The following is a 17,439-nucleotide window of genomic DNA, read 5'->3' as shown; positions in this document are numbered from 1 at the left end:
TACAAGATAGAGCCAAAGTGGACATTTCAAAAGCTTTTTCCCCACCTGTCATCCCACCCAGCTAGCCACCCCTGGGAGCTCTGCTCTGTCCAGCTCAGAAGCGACCACCTGGCCAGAAGGGCTGCCCTGAGGAACAGACCCCTCATGTCTGCGGAGGCCAACTATAAACAGGGCGCTGCCTGAGTGCACCCCACTGGACACCTGGCGCCCAGTAAGGGCGAGCCCAGGGGAAGTGGCCTGGTCACTTCTCTCGGGAGCTGCCCATTATGGTGGAAGAGACAAAGCACAACCCTGAAAGAGGCCAAGAACAATTCAGGAAGAAGTTTTCCTCGCCACCTTTCCAGACATTTCATGCTTCCTCCTGACATTTCGAATGTTCCTTACTGTTCAGCAAGATGGCTCATAAGCAAGCCAGGGTTGAGTGCCACCACACTCTCCCCATTTCTGGGCCCTACCTACAGAGCCCGGACCACCGAGATATCACAGCCTGTGCCTTATCCTCCTTAACCTCCGTAAGCTTCCCATTTTCCGCATGAGTCCAACTGCTTGGATTCGAATCCTGATCCATGCGCCCCATGCGTGTGACTTGCACATTTGTTCTCATCTGAATGGTGCCCGTAACCGTGCCAGAATCAGCAGAGATCATCCACAGAAAAAGCTGAGCTTAGCATGGGGCCTGGCACCTAGAAAACTCTCGGTAGATGCTGGCTCTTGTTATCTGCATTACTTGGGCGAACGGCATTGACTGTCCAGGATCATTTCATGGTGCTCCGATCTGAGCCCTCACTCTGCGACATTTCTCCCCCTGCACATGCTATGAGTGTCATGGAGCTAAAGGTGATGGAAGGAAGCTAAGGAGCTCAGAACAGAAAATGCCTTCAGATTGCAAAGTGCCTTCAGATTGCCTTCAGTGGGTTGCTATTTTTGTCCTTTTTCTTTCAGTGCCTTTTCTGGGGGGAGGGTAGGAAATGGGGAGGACACCACGTCCTCATCCTGGCCTGGCTGTGTCCGTTTTCAATGAGTTAGGAGCTCCTTGGCGAGCAAGGACAAGCTCCCCATGGCTTCTCGCGTTCCACCCTGAAGCCACACCACCACGCGTATGCACCTGCCTGTAGGCTGCTGTCGGCAGGGAGGCCATCGTGCTGGGAGGAGGCGGGCCCTTTGGTGGCTGGAAAGCCAAATTCTGAGGACAGCCTGGTGCTTGCCCTAGACAAGGGTCCCTCCACGGGAGAAGGGAGCAGAAGGAACAGCCCCCTCGGTGACAGTCAAGTAGCCCATGAGCCTCCAGAGCAGGCCTGGACTAGGGAGGAGGTGCCCCACATCTCCCTTTCTGGGACTCTTACCACTCGAGGTAGAACCACAGGGAGGCACCTGTGGAGTGATGGGGCTTGGGGCCACTGTCGCAGGCTTGGGCCTGCATTGGCTCTTCCACGCGAGCACCTGCCGCTGCTTCTCTTGTTCACACTCCATCCAGATGCCCTCGCTGTGGCTCACTGAGCCTGATGACTACCAATAAAGGTGTTGCTTGGCCCCCAAGGACCAGTGGGGAGAATGTAGGACAAAGACCACCATGGGGAGATGCTGGGAACCTGAGCGGACTGCTTGCAGGGCCAGAAGGCCAAGGCCCCTCTTGCCCAGCCACACCCCTCCCTGCCCCATGGGAGCCTGCCTCCTACCCAGCACAGAGAGCCCATGCAGGCTCACCCAAAAGGAGGCCCACCCACTCTCAATGGCTGTCACCAAAGACAGAGAGCCCCTCACTCTGCTTATCCCTGGCCCCCTGCCAATCAGCTCTCCTTAGGTGGAAGTCCGTTTTCTTTAGCCAGGAAAGCCCAGCTACAATGTGAGTCCCCTTACAGCAACTTTTATTACAGTTGATTCTCACAGAAATGCTGCTTGGCCCAGATGAAGGATCTTTAATAAACTGGAAGGAGGGAGAGCTGACATCATGTCGTGGCTCATTCTGAGCTGGGGCTCTTGGCCAACTCTATCTGGTCTGGCCAGAGCCAAGGGGCAGGGGGCTGCCCAGAGCATCAGGTAAACACAGCCCCTACCTCAGGGAGGAGCCCACAGTCTCATAGTGGTGGTCAGAACAAGCAAGAAGTACTCTGAGAATGAATTCAGGGCTCAGCTCGGGGCAGGGAGGGGCACAAGAAGGGCTCAGAAAAGGTGGGACCAGTAGAGATCGCTTCACAGAAGGGAGGAAAGCTTTGTTGACCCTGTAGCCAAAGCGGTCTCATCCACTCCGAGCACCCAGAAGGCCTCCACTGCTCTCAGGGCTTCCAACGCTTCCTTCCCTGTCATGGAGTCAGGGCCTGGCTGAGTACCCCAACCAGGCTGATACCCCAGGGAGGCAGGCCCAGTTCTTTCTCTGGTCTTTATCCTCCCTACTCCATGTTCATTGGGCCTGGCACTAGTCCATTCATTCATTCACTCATTAATTCAGTGAATGTCCATTGAACATCTTTTATGTACAGGAACTGTGTTAGGCATTGAGGACACATGCAAGGTCCTCAGAGTCTGACAGAGGGAGAAACAGACATTGATCAAATAGTCACATGGCAAGTGGAAATTTGCAGCCATGGCTGGTTACTCTAAATGAGAGACCCATGGGCTACAGGAGCTAAAAATAGAGGGACTTGATTCAGTCAGGGAAGGGTCCCTGAGGGTGTGACACTTGAGCCATAATCTGAAAGATGGTTAAGAGTAAAGAGAGAGGATAAGGTGAGTAGGTAGGGCTTCCAGGAAGAGGGGACAGCATGTGCAAAGATCCTGTGGCCGGAGGGAACAGGGGAATACAAAAGCCTGACAAAAAATTACTATGGTTGGGGCAGCAAAACAAGAAAGGGAACAGAGGGAAATTTAAGTAAAGAGTAGTTCGGAGCTCAGACTCCATAAGGCCTTATGATAGAAATGGGAATTTTGGCTTTGTCCTAAGGGCAACAGCATGGGGAGCAAGTGGGTGATAGGGCATGATGTTTTTGGAACTGATGCTCTGGCTGCGGTGTGGAGGTTGGAGAGGTGGCAACAGAGTGGATGTGGAGAAACCACTTTAGAGACAGTGATCCAGCTGAGAGATGATGGGTCTTAGATTACCTGTTTAGATAGATAGGTGGTGGGATTGGTGGATGGGTGGAAAAAGAAGCTGTTGGCTGATTGAAGGGAAGGATGTGAATGTATGGATGAGAAGGTAGGGGATGAGTGGAAGGAAGGACAAATGGACGTGTGGATGAATGGATGGAAGGATGAGTGGATGTGAGGATGGATAGAAGGATGAGTGGAAGTGTGGATGCATGGAAGGATGGGTGGAGGTGAGGATGGATGGAGAGATGAGTGGAGGTGAGGATGGATGGAAGGATGAGTGGAGGTGAGGATGGGTGGAAGGAAGAATGTGAATGGGTGAATGGGTGGGTGAATGGGGGTAGAAGGAAGGATGAATGGATACATGGATGAAACAGGAATGGGAAGATGGGTACATGTGGGATACATGTTGGGTCTTACAGAATGAATGGGGTTTGGGTTGCAGACATGCCCAGGGTTGGCATTACCCATACCTAACACTGCATACTCAGTCCATATCTTCCAGCAGAAAGGTCATAGAAGGTGGCATGGCACAAACTGACTTGGCCCAGAATTCCTCCGAACCCTTGTTTCTGTCTGCAGTCCCCAGGCCACAGTAAGAATGGCCGGGGCAAGTGGACACAGCTAGCCCTCAGCCTGCTCCAGCTCCCCTAACACCTCAGCCTTTAGAAGGCACCACCATCGCTCCCTGGTGAAAGACGGGAGTGGGGGACCTTTCCATCTGCTGGACACTGGGCACTCTGGTGAATGCAGCCTGACCAAGACTTGATGATTATTGTCCATGTTAATGGGGATACATTTTTTCAAGCATCTAAAAAGTCAAATCTCCAGGTGGGCAGATGAATAAGTGTATTCGCATTAAAGACTAATGTAACAAAAAATACACACGGCAATAATTCATAATGCATTCTAGTCTACAGAGTCATATTTTAATGCGTGACATATCCTGGGCAGCTCCTCTGTGCTAATTTTATTTAATGAGCACATGTTATAGAATTTTCAGAGCACTATCCCTGGGCAATTAAAATGTGTTAACCTTTTCAGTTAAATTGTATTTCTAAAGAAAAGTCCTCAGTGTGAAACAGAAAGAAATATCTGGGCACGGTCAAGGCCGAACGTAGAGGAAAGGTTTGCTGCTGTGACCTGGCAGTGCTGAGCTCAGGGGAGCTCCAGCCCTTCTTCGCTGGCCCTCTGGCCTCTCTCCGTGGCCAGGCCCCACTCCACTGGACTGGCCAAGGAGGCTGAGGCCTGCACCCACACTGAACAGCCTTCACGGAGTGGGCATCAAGTGCCCGACGTTTGCCTGACCTGGGGGATCTGGGGCACACTCTGTTTCAAGGGACACGAAGGCTATGGAGGGGACATGAGGGATTTCGATGGGGCTAGGATGCCCCGAAGAGGGGCAAAGACTCATTTGAAGCCCTGGCAGCTCCTCCATTCCCTATCTGTGTAATAGGCACACTAGCACCCCAGCATCCTCAGGTCTGTGTGTTTCAGACCTGGACAGGGTCCTGGAGAGCCGCTGGTGAATGGTTCCCAAACTATGTTTGTTCCCAACAAACTGTGTTGTTGTGTTCCCAACACTATGTTCCTTGGAACCCTGAGCCCCAGCCCTACCCCCAGCTTCAACAGAGCTGTCTGGTTTTTCTAACGATTTGAAATATCAGGGTTCCATGCAGCAATTAGCTTAAAAAGGGGGTTCTACTGCTTTAGAAGATTTAAAAAGCAACTGATATAGTCCAGATATTTACATATATATATCATACAAAAATACACAAGCTATATAGCCTACACAAATTACATATATATATATGCCACCTTCTAAGGGAAGAATTTGAAGTGGCTTACAAAGCTGCATGTAACGTAATAGAACAAAAAAAATGTTAATGAAGAAATTAGAATAGAGGGCAAATGAATGTGAGATGGTGAAATTAGTTTGAGGAAAAGTTGGACAAAGAGATGTGCATACACTTGGGCAGTTGAAAGGTCAGATCAGTGTGATAGCGACCGGCCTCCAGCACCAGCTTGTGTTTGAAGATGAAAAATGAGATTCCGAATGTGAAGCATCTGGTGGATGTCTGGTGCATCATGGGCGCTTAGACTAAGAAAGACTTCCATTCATTAATTCAACAAATATTTTATGAGCATTGCAAGGTGCGGACAGGGTGCTGGGAGACAGGAGTCAAAAGGTAAAACCTCCCACGGCCACCCAAGCGCAGCTGGGAAGAATCAGAACTTGCTCTCAGGTCCGTAGGATGCAGGGAGCCTCCAGCTGGAGTCAGGGCGGATGCAGCGTCTGAGGGAGACCTGGGGGCGCAGAGGAGCCAGTTAGGCGAAAAGGCAGGTCCAGGGTGAGCAGTGTGGAAGCTGATGGGGCTGGAAGGCAGGTGTGAAGCAAGGTGGTCTGAGGTGGGGCCAGGTGAGGAGTTAGACCTTCAAGCTGGGATGGAGCCCCTGGGGGGCTAGCGGTGTGATGTGTACTTCGCATTTGAAAAGGGCACCGTGGCCCCCGGCTGGGAAGGTGCCTGGCTGATTGGGGTTAGTGGATGTGGGGAGTCAGGAACATTGCCGCCCTGCCAGGAGAGTGGATATGCTGAGAGGGAGGGTCGGGGGACCAGGCAAGGGTGGGCCAGGAGCAGTGCAGCAAGGGGACGTACACGAAATGAGAACTGTCTTGGAGGTCACCTTGTAAGGGCCTCTGGGTTGGGCTGGGCTGGGCTGGGGGAGGGGGGCAGACTGTGGGCAGCCAGAGGGGACAGGGCAGGGCCGGCTAGCGAAGGGGACAGCATGAGTGGCGTCCATGCAGCACCCCAGTCTGCTGGAGCTGGGGGCTCCTGAAGCGCTGTGGAAGTAGGTGAGGCAGAAGGATCCCTGAGTGGGGTCAGGGAGAGCCTCCAGCAGGTAAGGAGCCTAGATTCCATTCACAGCCACCAGGGAGTCACTAGAGATTAACTCTTGTACCTGTACAGCCTACCAGCTCTGCAACTTTAATCAGCCGTTTGACCTCTCTGGGTCTCACCTGGGAGAGGGGAAAGTGGCTTCTTCTCCTAAGGCCACTGAGAGGGTGAAAGGAGAGAATTCTCTTGGCACTGAGAACCCAGAATCATGTGCCTGTTAGCACCCTGCAGCCTCAGAGCTCCGAGAATCTGGATGGGCAGTGGGGGATCCCCCATGAGGCCTGGGCCCAGCACTGAGGGAGGCCCCCACCACCTCTGCCCGGGGCGCACCCTGATGCTCACTGTGGTCAGGGCTACCCCTGGCCCTGCCAACACCGGCCTCCTGACCACACGGAAAGACCAGTTTACCGTTTTCATTAAGTGACGCCATTAAAAGATCATTTGGGGCAATAATGCAACATATGTTAAGAAAAAAAACAGAAGAAGAAGAAGAAGGTAGCAGGAGGGGAAGAATGAAGCGGGGAAATCGGAGGGATAGACGAACCATGAGAGACGATGGACCCTGAAAAACAAACTGAGGGTTCTAGAGGGGAGGGGAGTGGGAGGATGGGTTAGCCTGGTGGTGGGTATTGAGGAGGGCACGTTCTGCATGGAGCACTGGGTGTTATGCACAAACAATGAATCATGGAACACTTCATCTAAAACTAATGATGTAATGTATGGGGATTAACATAAGAATAAAAAAATTGAAAAAAAAAGATCATTTGGGGCAAGATCTCATTTCAAAAGAACTAGGAAGCTGGAAAGGAGTTCACAACAAAGTTGGCCACATTAAGAAGCCATTCTGAAGGTTAAAACACAGAAAAACAACTCATCCCACGCCGTCTCCCTTAGAAGCAGCCTGGGGCTGGGGTCAAGCCAGGGCATCGGGGGAAGGAGCGCTCCTGCTCTTAGGTGCTGAGACGTGGTGCAGGCGGTGGGTAGGTGTGTGGACAGTAGCCAGACTGGGTGTAAGTCTGGGCTCTGCCATATATCTTAGCGTGGCCTTGGTAGGGCCAGGTTTAGCAAATGAAAATATAGGAGACCCAGTTAATTGAATTTCAGATACAGTATAAGTTTTAGTATAAGTTGGTCCCATGTGGTATTTGGGATATACATGCACTTAAAATTATTCATCGTTTACCTGAAATTCAAACTGAGCTGGTGTCCTGTATTTTCTCTGGCAACCCTAGGCCTTGAGTACTTCCCTGCACATCTCTGGATCTCAGTCTTCAACCCCCGCCTCCTGGAAAACAGGGATAAACTGGCAACTCCTGCCGGTTTGAGGACTGTATCTACTGAACCACACCCGCACGGCGCCTGCCCCAACGAGGGCTAGCCAGCTTTGCGGTCGGCTTTCAGAAGGTGCTTGCCTCTGTGTGCTTGGGCTTGGCTGGGTGTGCTCCCGGCCATCCGCTCCCCAGGCCATCCGCTCCCCAGTGTCGGTCATCCGCTCCCACATCAGATCGCCATTCCCCACTGGGGGCAGGGCTGCTTGCTGGAGGCAGAGGAGAGGAGGAGGTCTGAGGGCAGTCCTCTGCTGCCTGGGCTTCCACCGAGGCGGGACATGTTGTAGGAAAGGCATTTGTGGGAGCAGGGAGACAAAGAGCTACATGAACAACACAGACATTTGTCCCAAGCCCTCTGTGCCGGGGTGCTCAGGGAGGGCTTCCTGGAGGAGGTAGCGCTGGTTCCAGGCTTGAGGTACAGGTCAGAACTAGACAAAGGAAAACAGGGTGCTGCAGGGTGAGCCCAGAGTCCACTGCACGTGCCCATAGGGAACGGTGGACTGGAGAGCAGGTCGGCTGGCCGGGGGGCCGGGCGGTGTCACGGAGAAGCCCAGCTGTGGCCCTGAGACGATGGCTCTTTCTCCTACAGCAGAGGGGACCTATCAAGGTTCTGTACCACAGAGAGAGTTCTCCAGGGGTGTCTGAAGGAAGGAGGCGAGCAACGGGTGGTAATGGAGACAGGAAGGTGCTTTGTAGGAGGTCACAGGGGCCGTGGCACAGAAGAGAAGGCCCAGCGAGCAAGGGCTAAAACGAGGGTCCCACACCCGCCCCTGCCCCCATCCGCCCCAGGGAGTGCCTGGGCTCCTCCCACTACCTGGGCGCTGAGGCTGCCAGGACAGCTTGTCTTCCCGCCGGCCCGGGCAGGCCAGGCAGCAGGGCCATCACCACGGGACCAAGGGACCCCCATTCCGTCTGCTCTCCTGCTCCTCTTCATCCCCCACTCGGCTTTCCTTCCAAACATCTGTTTCCTTTAAAGACCAGCAGCACCGTTGCGCCTAGTTTTTGCCCTAGTTACCAGCACGCATTAATTTTATGGCAGGAATTAATTCTGTCCAATTCTGTTGGTGCCCGGTTATTCCTTGCTACTCCCTTTGAATCAATATCCATGAAGAGGCTGTAATTAAAACGCCAACCAGGGAAGCAGCCTCCTTGCAAGGTGGCATCTTCCCACTCAGCTGTGGCCAGGCTGCCTGGCCTGCTCGGCTCAGCGTCCAGGGGAGGCGGGGAGGTGGGGAGCCCCGGCGGCATGGGTGCCGGTGGCCCTGGGCAAGTCGGGAGTGTCAGGGCGGGGAGGGCCAGTCCCTGTCTTCACACGACGGTGTACCAAGGCCAGGCCTCCTGGAGGCTGCCACAGAGCTGGTTCAGGGGCTGCAAAGTCAGGTGCCACTGAGGGCCAGGCTGGGTGGTGGAGGCGAGGGAGGCTGGCTGAGGGAAGGGCCGGGGAGGTTAACTGGAAGCCCTCCCGGGCCCATCGTGACAAATGCCCGCAGCTCTGGCTTGGTGCTTCCGGGTCATAGGCGTCTCCACCGTGGCCAGGGTGGCTCCTTCATGCCCTCTCTGCTCGACTCCACAAGCCCCTAAAAACCCAGGGAGAAGCCCCTTGCACCCTGGCCCTGGGACGCTCTAAGAGGGAGCCCTCTCCTTCAGCTGGGGCTCGGCCCTCTGCCGTGGGTCCGGGATGGAGCGGGGCCGCTGATGGGAACAGGAGTGAGGGCCAGTCCATCCCCGGCTGCCGCAGCCAGACAGCCCTCCATCCCATGGCTACGTGGAGGTCGAGGCCAGCCCATAAAGACCAGCCACACGTAGACTGCTGCCTCGTGGGGGCCAGCCCTCCTCTCTCACTTTGAGGCAGAGCCAAGGAGGAAAGGCCCACACTGGACATCAGCGCTGAAAGGGCTCGTCCAGGGCACTCACTTGGCGTCCTAGCCTTTCTAGCCAAGAAGCCCATATTTAAAAGATGTGTTAGGACAGCATGAAATGCAGAACAGATTCATGTGGCCTTGCTCTCGGTGACGTAGAGGAGGGGACTGTCCTCAAGACCCTCATCACAAGCCCTGGCGTTAGGATCCCCTAGCTCACTGGTGGAATGCCTTGTCCGTGGAGACTGGACTAGTTCTCTGGCTACCTGTACTCAGCACGTGAATATCCTACTGCAGCGCTGGGGCGGGGAAGGCCCAGCACGGTGCCGTCAGCCCTCATGGTGAGCCTCCAACGTAGCATAGCCCGTGAGAGCCAGAACCAGCCTGTTGGCTGTTTTTGTAGGTGGAGCCAGGCCTCAGACGTATCTGAATCATATTTACTCTTTGCAAACCTGAACTAAGTTTTAGTTTTTACTCCATCGCAAAAACAAAAACGGCCTCTGAGCAGCACTGGACTCTGAGGGGCATCGTTTGCAAAGCCCTGCGGCAGCCGGGGATGGACTGGCCCTCACTCCTGTTCCCACAGGACCAGCCTGCCAGCAGGCCTGAAGCTCTCTCCTGTGCGCGGCTGGCGCGGCATGTGCTACAGACCACGTCAGGGCAGGAGTCCCCCCCGGGGCCCGGGAACCTGGGAAGGGCCTGCAGGGCACGTGGAGGGAGGACAGCGGCTACCCTGGCTAGCCGTCCCCACTGGCCAGCCGGGGAGCAGCTCACCGTGCTCCTGATGCCCACAGAGCGGGGGCCGTCCCCTCCGTGCTCCCACGCCTGTGGGAGTCTGGGACAGAGTGGGCGCGTCCTGCTGCTTCCCCTGCAGGCCCTCCCCCACCAGGAGCCTGACTCATGGGCTCAGCCTCCAGACCGCGTGGACAGGGCAAGGGTCCCAGGGGATGACCCAAGCAAAACCTCCCTCACTTTTATCCTGAGGCCTCTGATGGCCTCAGAGATCCCATGCTGTTTTCTGACAGGGCTTTTGGCATTCTGCCATTGTCATGTCAACGGAAAAGTGGGACTTCCCGGTCAGAAGCCACTTGGCTGGCGCCTTTGCTGTGCCCATGGGGGCTCAGTGCCCCCACTGGGTTCTTCGGGAGCCTCTTAAATGGCTCCAGCAGGCATCTTATCCCGTTCACCATCTCAAGGATAAAAGTTAATATTCACAGAGCAAAAGCAGCTTTGATTTCTTTAAGAATGATTAGCAAATCGGTGATACTTGTTAAATTAAAGAATGAATCAACCACTATTCCATCAGAGGGCTTCCCTCACCTCTGATTTTCCAGCCTGATTTGAAGGAGCCTGATTTTCCAGCTTAATCATGACAAACTTCTGCGTGATCCAGTGTTATTCCTGGTACTCCTTAGGAAGGGAGGAAATAGATACAGCGACCATTAGCATCCAGTGGACACAGCAGCCTCGTGCCCCCTGGAACATAGCCACCTCCACGCTCCCTAATAAGAGGCCAGCACAGGAGATCCTACCTCAGCTGAGCCAAAGGCACCCGCCCAGCCCTGCCCTGGAGGGTCAAGGTGAGCCCCAGACAACAGTGGGCCGTTCTGGCTCACTCCAGGAAAGTGAAGACAGGGGCGGGGGCAGCAGCCGCTGAGGGGGCCCAACAGCACACCATCAGTGTCCCTCCGAGGAGTCGGCACCTGGGGAGGGGACGCTGGACTGCCAGACTCCTGAACCCCCCCTTCTGGTGGAAAGAGCCCTCTTCCTCCAGGGCCAGCCTGGAAGTCAGTCTTGCTCGGTCTGCCCTGATTCCCTCGGGAAGCCAGCAGTGTGTTTGGATATCCAGTGAGAGACTGGCAAGACGTTCCAAACCCTAGGTCCTTCTCCCACCAAAGATCCAGGGATGTCCATCTGTCTTGTGAGAAATGGCTAGGGAGATCATTTGCCCTGCTTCTTCTATCTTGGAAAATTTTCCTTTTGAGAGAAGGACAACCCCCCACATTCTTTTTTCTCCAACACTTTTCAGAAAAGTAGTTATGTCACCCTTTTCGATAAGATCTATCTGCAAAGCAACAGCCTGGGTTTGAGGCACTGTTGTTTACAAGATTGTGTAACAGGGCACTCGAAAATTCGGTGGGTTTGGTGTAATGTGAGAACCATTCATTTAGCTCATGATCCTGCAGGTCAGTTGGGCCAGCCCCTCCGCCAGTCTCATCTGGGCTCACTCATGCTTTTGTGGACAGTTGCCCTTTCGGCTGAGGGCTGATTGGACTAGACAGGCCTAGCTGGCACATCTCATGGCTTTTGTCCTGCAGCAGGCTGGCCCAGGCTTGTTCACAGGCTCCAAGGGGCACAGAGGAAGGGCAAGCCTCAGTGTACAGCACGTTTCAAGCCTTTGCTTGCCTCACACTTGATAATATTCATTGGCCAAAGCAAGTCATGCGACCAAGCCCAGAGTCCGTGTCAGTGGGCACTACCGTAGGGTGTGGATGCTGGGATCGCAGAGATGAGGGAAGGAGATCGTGGCCATTTTTGCAACCTACCGCTATGCTCTTGCTTGATCTGGACCCCAACCTGGTAAGACGTGCCAAGCACCTGTTAACTGTATGAGCCACGCATACGCACGTCCCCACTTCATGGAGTGTGGCACAAGACCCAGAGAAGTACAGGGTGTTGCCCCAGGTCATACAGCAGGCTGGCTTGGAAGCCTCTCTCCCAGGTGCCAGCCCACTGCCCCACACCACCTCCCTTGGCCCCCTCTATGGTGACCCTGGGCCAGGGAGTAGATGACACGTCACCCAGGAGCCAAACCCTGGCTGTCCCCCCACAGACATCCAGCAACAGAGACAGCACAGACCCTGGCGTCTGCCCTGCCCAGGCACTGGCCTCTGAGAGCCACCATCTCAGCCCTGCAGCCCATGCTGCTCCCGCTCTGGCCCAGCATAGAGTGGCAGGCTGATTGTTTTACTCCAGGGTCTTCAGAAAGTCTTGCGCAATCTTAAAACTTTGCAATGGGAGTAGGTGATAGTGTGACGCTGAGAAAGGCCAGTCAGCAGTATTTAGAGGAAAATTAAAACTTCTCACATCTCCTAGGCACATGGTTCCACGGGCCACGTTTGCCTTGCCTGGCCCACGAGCCCAATCGCCATTTCTCCTGCCCCTGTGTGCCTTGAAGGTCTGTGTTCCGCTGCGCACATCCATCTGCTTTCCAATGCCTCACGCGCCTGCTTCTGTCCCACCTGCATCCGCCTGACTGTCAGAGTTTGCAGGAGCACAAAGATCAGAGCCAGGAGATCTGGAGGCCAATGGGCCCAGTCCGGCCACACGAGTCCCGGGTGCCCACGAGGCAGCGCTCTGCCAGCTACACCCCCAGTTTCCGTGCACCTGAGCTCAGGCACCTGGCCATCCATCAGCACGTCCGTCTCCACACCTACCCTCCTCCTTTCCAGCGATGTGTGACAGTGAAAAGCAGCAAAGGAGGACCCGGGTCTTTGGAGGGCCCCCCATACCCTGGGCCTCCTCACTGATGGATGGCCAGCTGCACATGTCAGCCCTGGCCAGGCTGCAAGGACAGCCAGCAGTGACGCCTGTGTGGAAGATTAGTGTCTGAAGAGGACGGTTAGCACATTTGGATTTGTCCTGTCTTAGTGCTTCTCCGCGGGGTCTCAGACTGGGCTTGAAAATAAGTCCTGGTGGGCGAGATGCGCACCGCAGACAGCCTCTGCCCCCTTTCCATTCAGATGTTTGAACACAGCCCCTGTTTCCCAAAATGGGCAGATGGGATCCTGGAGTCTGCAGCAGGGATGGCCCCTGGATCATCGATCCATCCCTCTCCTTCTACAAAGGGAGACTGGGCCCAGGACACAGTGACTGCCAGAGCAAGATGGCTTAGGGACTGGGGGAAACACCTTGGACAGAAGATTTCTGGCTCTTCCAGCTGTAGAGGGGCAGGTCATGGGCTCAGGCCCTGCCTGGTCAGGGAAGCCAGAAACCCGGCCTGCCTGGTTGCAGCTCCTGCGGGCAGCAAAGTAGAGGTGGCCACGGCCTCCGTACCACCTGCTTGGCCACACCTCTATGCCACCTGCTTGGCCACGGCCTCCATACCACCTGCTTGGCCACACCTCCGTACCACCTGCTTGGCCATACCTCTGTACCACCTGCTTGGCCACGCCTCCGTACCACCTGCTTGGCCATGCCTCCGTACCACCTGCTTGGCCACGGCCTCCGTACCACCTGCTCGGCCACACCCCTGTACCACCTGCTCGGCCACAGCTTCTGTACCAGCTGCTTGGCCACAGCCTCTGTACCAGCTGCTTGGCCACAGCCTCTGTACCAGCTGCTTGGCCACGACTCTGTACCAGCTGCTTGGCCACGGCCTCCGTACCACCTGCTTGGCCACGCCTCCGTACCACCTGCTTGGCCACGGCCTCTGTACCACCTGCTTGGCCACGGCCTCCGTACCACCTGCTCGGCCACGCCTCTGTACCACCTGCTCGGCCACAGCCTCTGTACCACCTGCTCGGCCACAGCCTCTGTACCAGCTGCTCGGCCACACATCTGTACCACCTGCTCGGCCACGGCCTCTGTACCAGCTGCTCGGCCACGGCCTCTGTACCAGCTGCTCGGCCCTGGCCTCTGTACCAGCTGCTCGGCCACGGCCTCTGTACCAGCTGCTCGGCCACTCATCTGTACCACCTGCTCGGCCACAGCCTCTGTACCAGCTGCTCGGCCACAGCCTCTGTACCAGCTGCTTGGCCACGGCCTCTGTACCAGCTGCTCGACCACTCATCTGTACCACCTGCTCGGCCACAGCCTCTGTACCACCTGCTCGGCCACGGCCTCTGTACCACCTGCTTGGCCACGGCCTCTGTACCAGCTGCTTGGCCACAGCCTCTGTACCAGCTGCTTGGCCACGCCTCTGTACCACCTTCTTGGCCATGGCCTCTGTACCAGCTGCTTGGCCATGTCTCTTTACCACCTGCTTGGCCACGCCTCTGTACCACCTGCTTGGCCACGGCCTCTGTACCAGCTGCTTGGCTATGGCCTCTGTACCAGCTGCTTGGCCACGCCTCTTTACCACCTGCTTGGCCACGGCCTCTGTACCAGCTGCTTGGCCACGGCCTCTGTACCAGATGCTTGGCCATGCTTTTTTACCACCTGCTTGGCCACGCCTCTGTACCACCTCCTTGGCCCAGGGAAGGGCCTCCTGCCTTTCTCCAACCTGGTGCAGAGCTCTAGCCCAGTGGGCTGGCTGGAGTGAAGAGAGGAGAGAGGCCTCCAGAGGGTGAAAGTGAGCAGGGTGGGGCTAAAAACTCGACATCCCCTCAGCCCGACCCTAAGCAAGCTGGCAGTTGACGTCCCCAGTGTTTGGGCAGCACGTCTACACTGGCTCCTTTTGGGACCCCTGGAGCATCCCACCTTCCAGGGGAAGCCTGGGGCCTTCCAGGAGATGCAGGCCCTGACGACAGACGGGCAGAAAGCCAGGGCAGGCTGCCCAGGGAAGGCAGAGTGAAGACACATGGCACTGTTCCGGTGGTGGGCCAGCGGCCCAAGTTAATGGCAGCACTGGAGAAGCAGATGGAAGTGACCTTCCACTAGAACAGTGCAAGGGTCACTCTTCCAGGAACCTAGCCCACTCACCTCCATCAACCAGTGATTTCTGAGCTCCCCACTTTAACCCCAAGGGCTCCACTGACAGTACATGGAAAGAAGACCCAGAAACATCAGGACGCCTAAGACAGCATTCGTGAATACTAAACTGTGCAGTTCAGGCAGGGGTTGGAGGGGTTGGAGTCATGTGGGGTCTCCCTGGAGGAGGGGGGAAGCTGGGGCTTAAATGCAGAGGGTACGTCTCAGTATACATTGAGGGGAGTGGTGGGGGAGCATATTGTCTTTTGATTTAGCTAAAATAACAACGTGGACTTGAGAAGTGCAATCCAGCACACCCAGCTTCAGGCCAGGGGGGTACCTTGTGTCTGACCAGAGTAGGCTTCTAAAACGTGTGGTCTATAAATAACAAACAGCAAAATGCCCCATCGTGGTATGGAAGCACCACCAGGCATCAGCTGAGTGCCGAGCTTCTCCCTGGTCTGCTTGTGGCCACTAGGTTCTCGTGAATCAGGCGTTCACCGTGCCCATTTTCTCGTCCCCTGCAGGCATTGGCCCTAGCTCCGCCACAGACCCACTCCTGTCCCTGCTCCTGCTAGCTCTGCATAAGTTCCTTCGCCTGCTGGTGGGGCACTGACGGCCACAGCCATCCTGCGCACCTCAGCCGCCCCGCACGGCCTGCCCGGACCTGGTGTGAGGCCCGCAGCTACAGATGGACACAGAGAGACTGAGAGAAGCATGACAAAGTCCACATGGAAAATAAATAAATCATATTTTTGGGGGAGGTTACACAAATGTAGAACACCTAAAATAATGCATCTAGTTTCCAAATAAGATGGAATTTGGACCATGCGGTATGCATGGGATTGGTGATTTCTCTACTTCAACGTATTTTTCTTTTCTAAACTTTTCCTCCAAGTCTTCATTTTGCACGAACTGTTGAGCAGTTATCTTTAGGATACTATGTAAAAATGTTGGGTCAAAGCCTTTTTGACAAAGCAAAATATTTTTAGTAGATTATTGTGTTTAGGAATTTTTTATTTACTTTTTTTCTTTGGGGGCTTTCCTTTTTTTTTTTATTAAAGTAAATTATTTCTTTTGAGACATTTTGATTAAAAAAAGATACATCTTATCATAATTAAAATTCACTGTCAATAATATTTATTTTTAAATAAAGATTGGAAACAAGGTCAGACACTTGTTTATAAACTGTATTGTATATTGCTGATAACAGTTGAATAAAAAACAACTTTGAAATAACCTTTCTGCAAGCATGTATGAATGTTAAGCCCTGGAGCCTAGAACAGCCCGAATGCCATGACCTCCTGTTCTTTGAAGCCAGCTGCACACTTGGCGGGATGCAGCCCAGCATGGAGGCCAGCCCAGGGAACCTGGCCAAGGCTGCACAGAGTGGACAAGAGTGTTTCCCAGCCTCCACGAGGCACAGGGGACCTCATGGAGCCAGGAGCGAGAGGAGCCCCCAGCCTGGGTTCAGAAGGAAAGAAGGTCGCTGGGAAGAGTGTAATTTAAATCAGGAACCACTTTTCCCCTTTTGGTTTATAGTAGTGCAAGGCATTTGCCCACGTGGAGATGACAATTTCACATCCAGGTGTATTTGCTGTTATTGAATTCACTGCTAGTTTGAGAAGGGAGTTCTGGGAGAAGGTGGGGCAGCTCATGTTCTTTCTATATGCATGGAGGGATAGCTTTGAGCCTCTGAAATACATGTGCCTGGGTAGGTGCCACATGTCTTAAAGAAATAGACGTGACTTGGGGGCTGTTATTCATCCCATGATAGGATCGCATTAAATAGTCCTGAACCCACTGGATTTGTTAATCTAGCCAGTTTTTTTTTTTAAAGTGTGTTTGTGCTTTATACACCTCATCTTCTCACATTCTGTGGCAGGTGGGGCCGTGTAACCAGCTCTGACCAGGGAGTGGTGAACAGAAGGGGTATCCATGACTACCAGTCCCAGGCATTTGACTGCTAGTGCAAGACCCTTCAAAGCCCTCTCTTCCTCTGATAGGAAGACTGGCGATTTTCAAGACTAAATACTCAGCTCTCCTAGGTCCTGAGTTTCTATGGTGCACGGAGCCCCCTCTGCTGGCCAGCACTGGAAATGCAGCACCGTGGGCTGTTGGAAGCCACTGAGCTTTGGCGTCACCAGTGTGGCACAGTCCAGCCTATCTCCGCTGACTCGGCAAGGCACTGCCGTATTCCCTTGAGAGGTGAGAGGAAAGGAAGGTGCATTTGGAGGACCCCACGAGTGCAGAGACCCCCGGTGTGGAGCTGTGATGCCCATGGGGAGACCACCTCCGGTTGCTGTTTCTGGCGGATACATTTAGTTGTTCACATTTCATTTCTATTGATCAGCAACAATCAAGCTGTAAATTTAATTATTTGTCTGGTGGATAGTGATTCTGTCCAGAGTATCATCTCTTTTATAGCTAACTCAATACTGCAGCGGGCTAATGTCATGTTAAATACAGGCCCTCTGTGCTTGAAAAGAAAGAGGCACCTCCCGGGCAGACTCCAGGTTGAATGGAAACGATGTGTGAGTGGTGGGCTAACATGGTGCCAGATCTCACCAGGGACCGGGAGCTGGGGAGCCGTTTCCCATCCCCAAAACCAGACCCCTCTGCATATGTGCGGTCAGCCAGGTT

This window comes from Neomonachus schauinslandi, chromosome 16, assembly GCF_002201575.2.
Source record: "Neomonachus schauinslandi chromosome 16, ASM220157v2, whole genome shotgun sequence".
NCBI lineage: Eukaryota > Metazoa > Chordata > Mammalia > Carnivora > Phocidae > Neomonachus > Neomonachus schauinslandi.
This window is presented reverse-complemented; position numbering follows the sequence as displayed.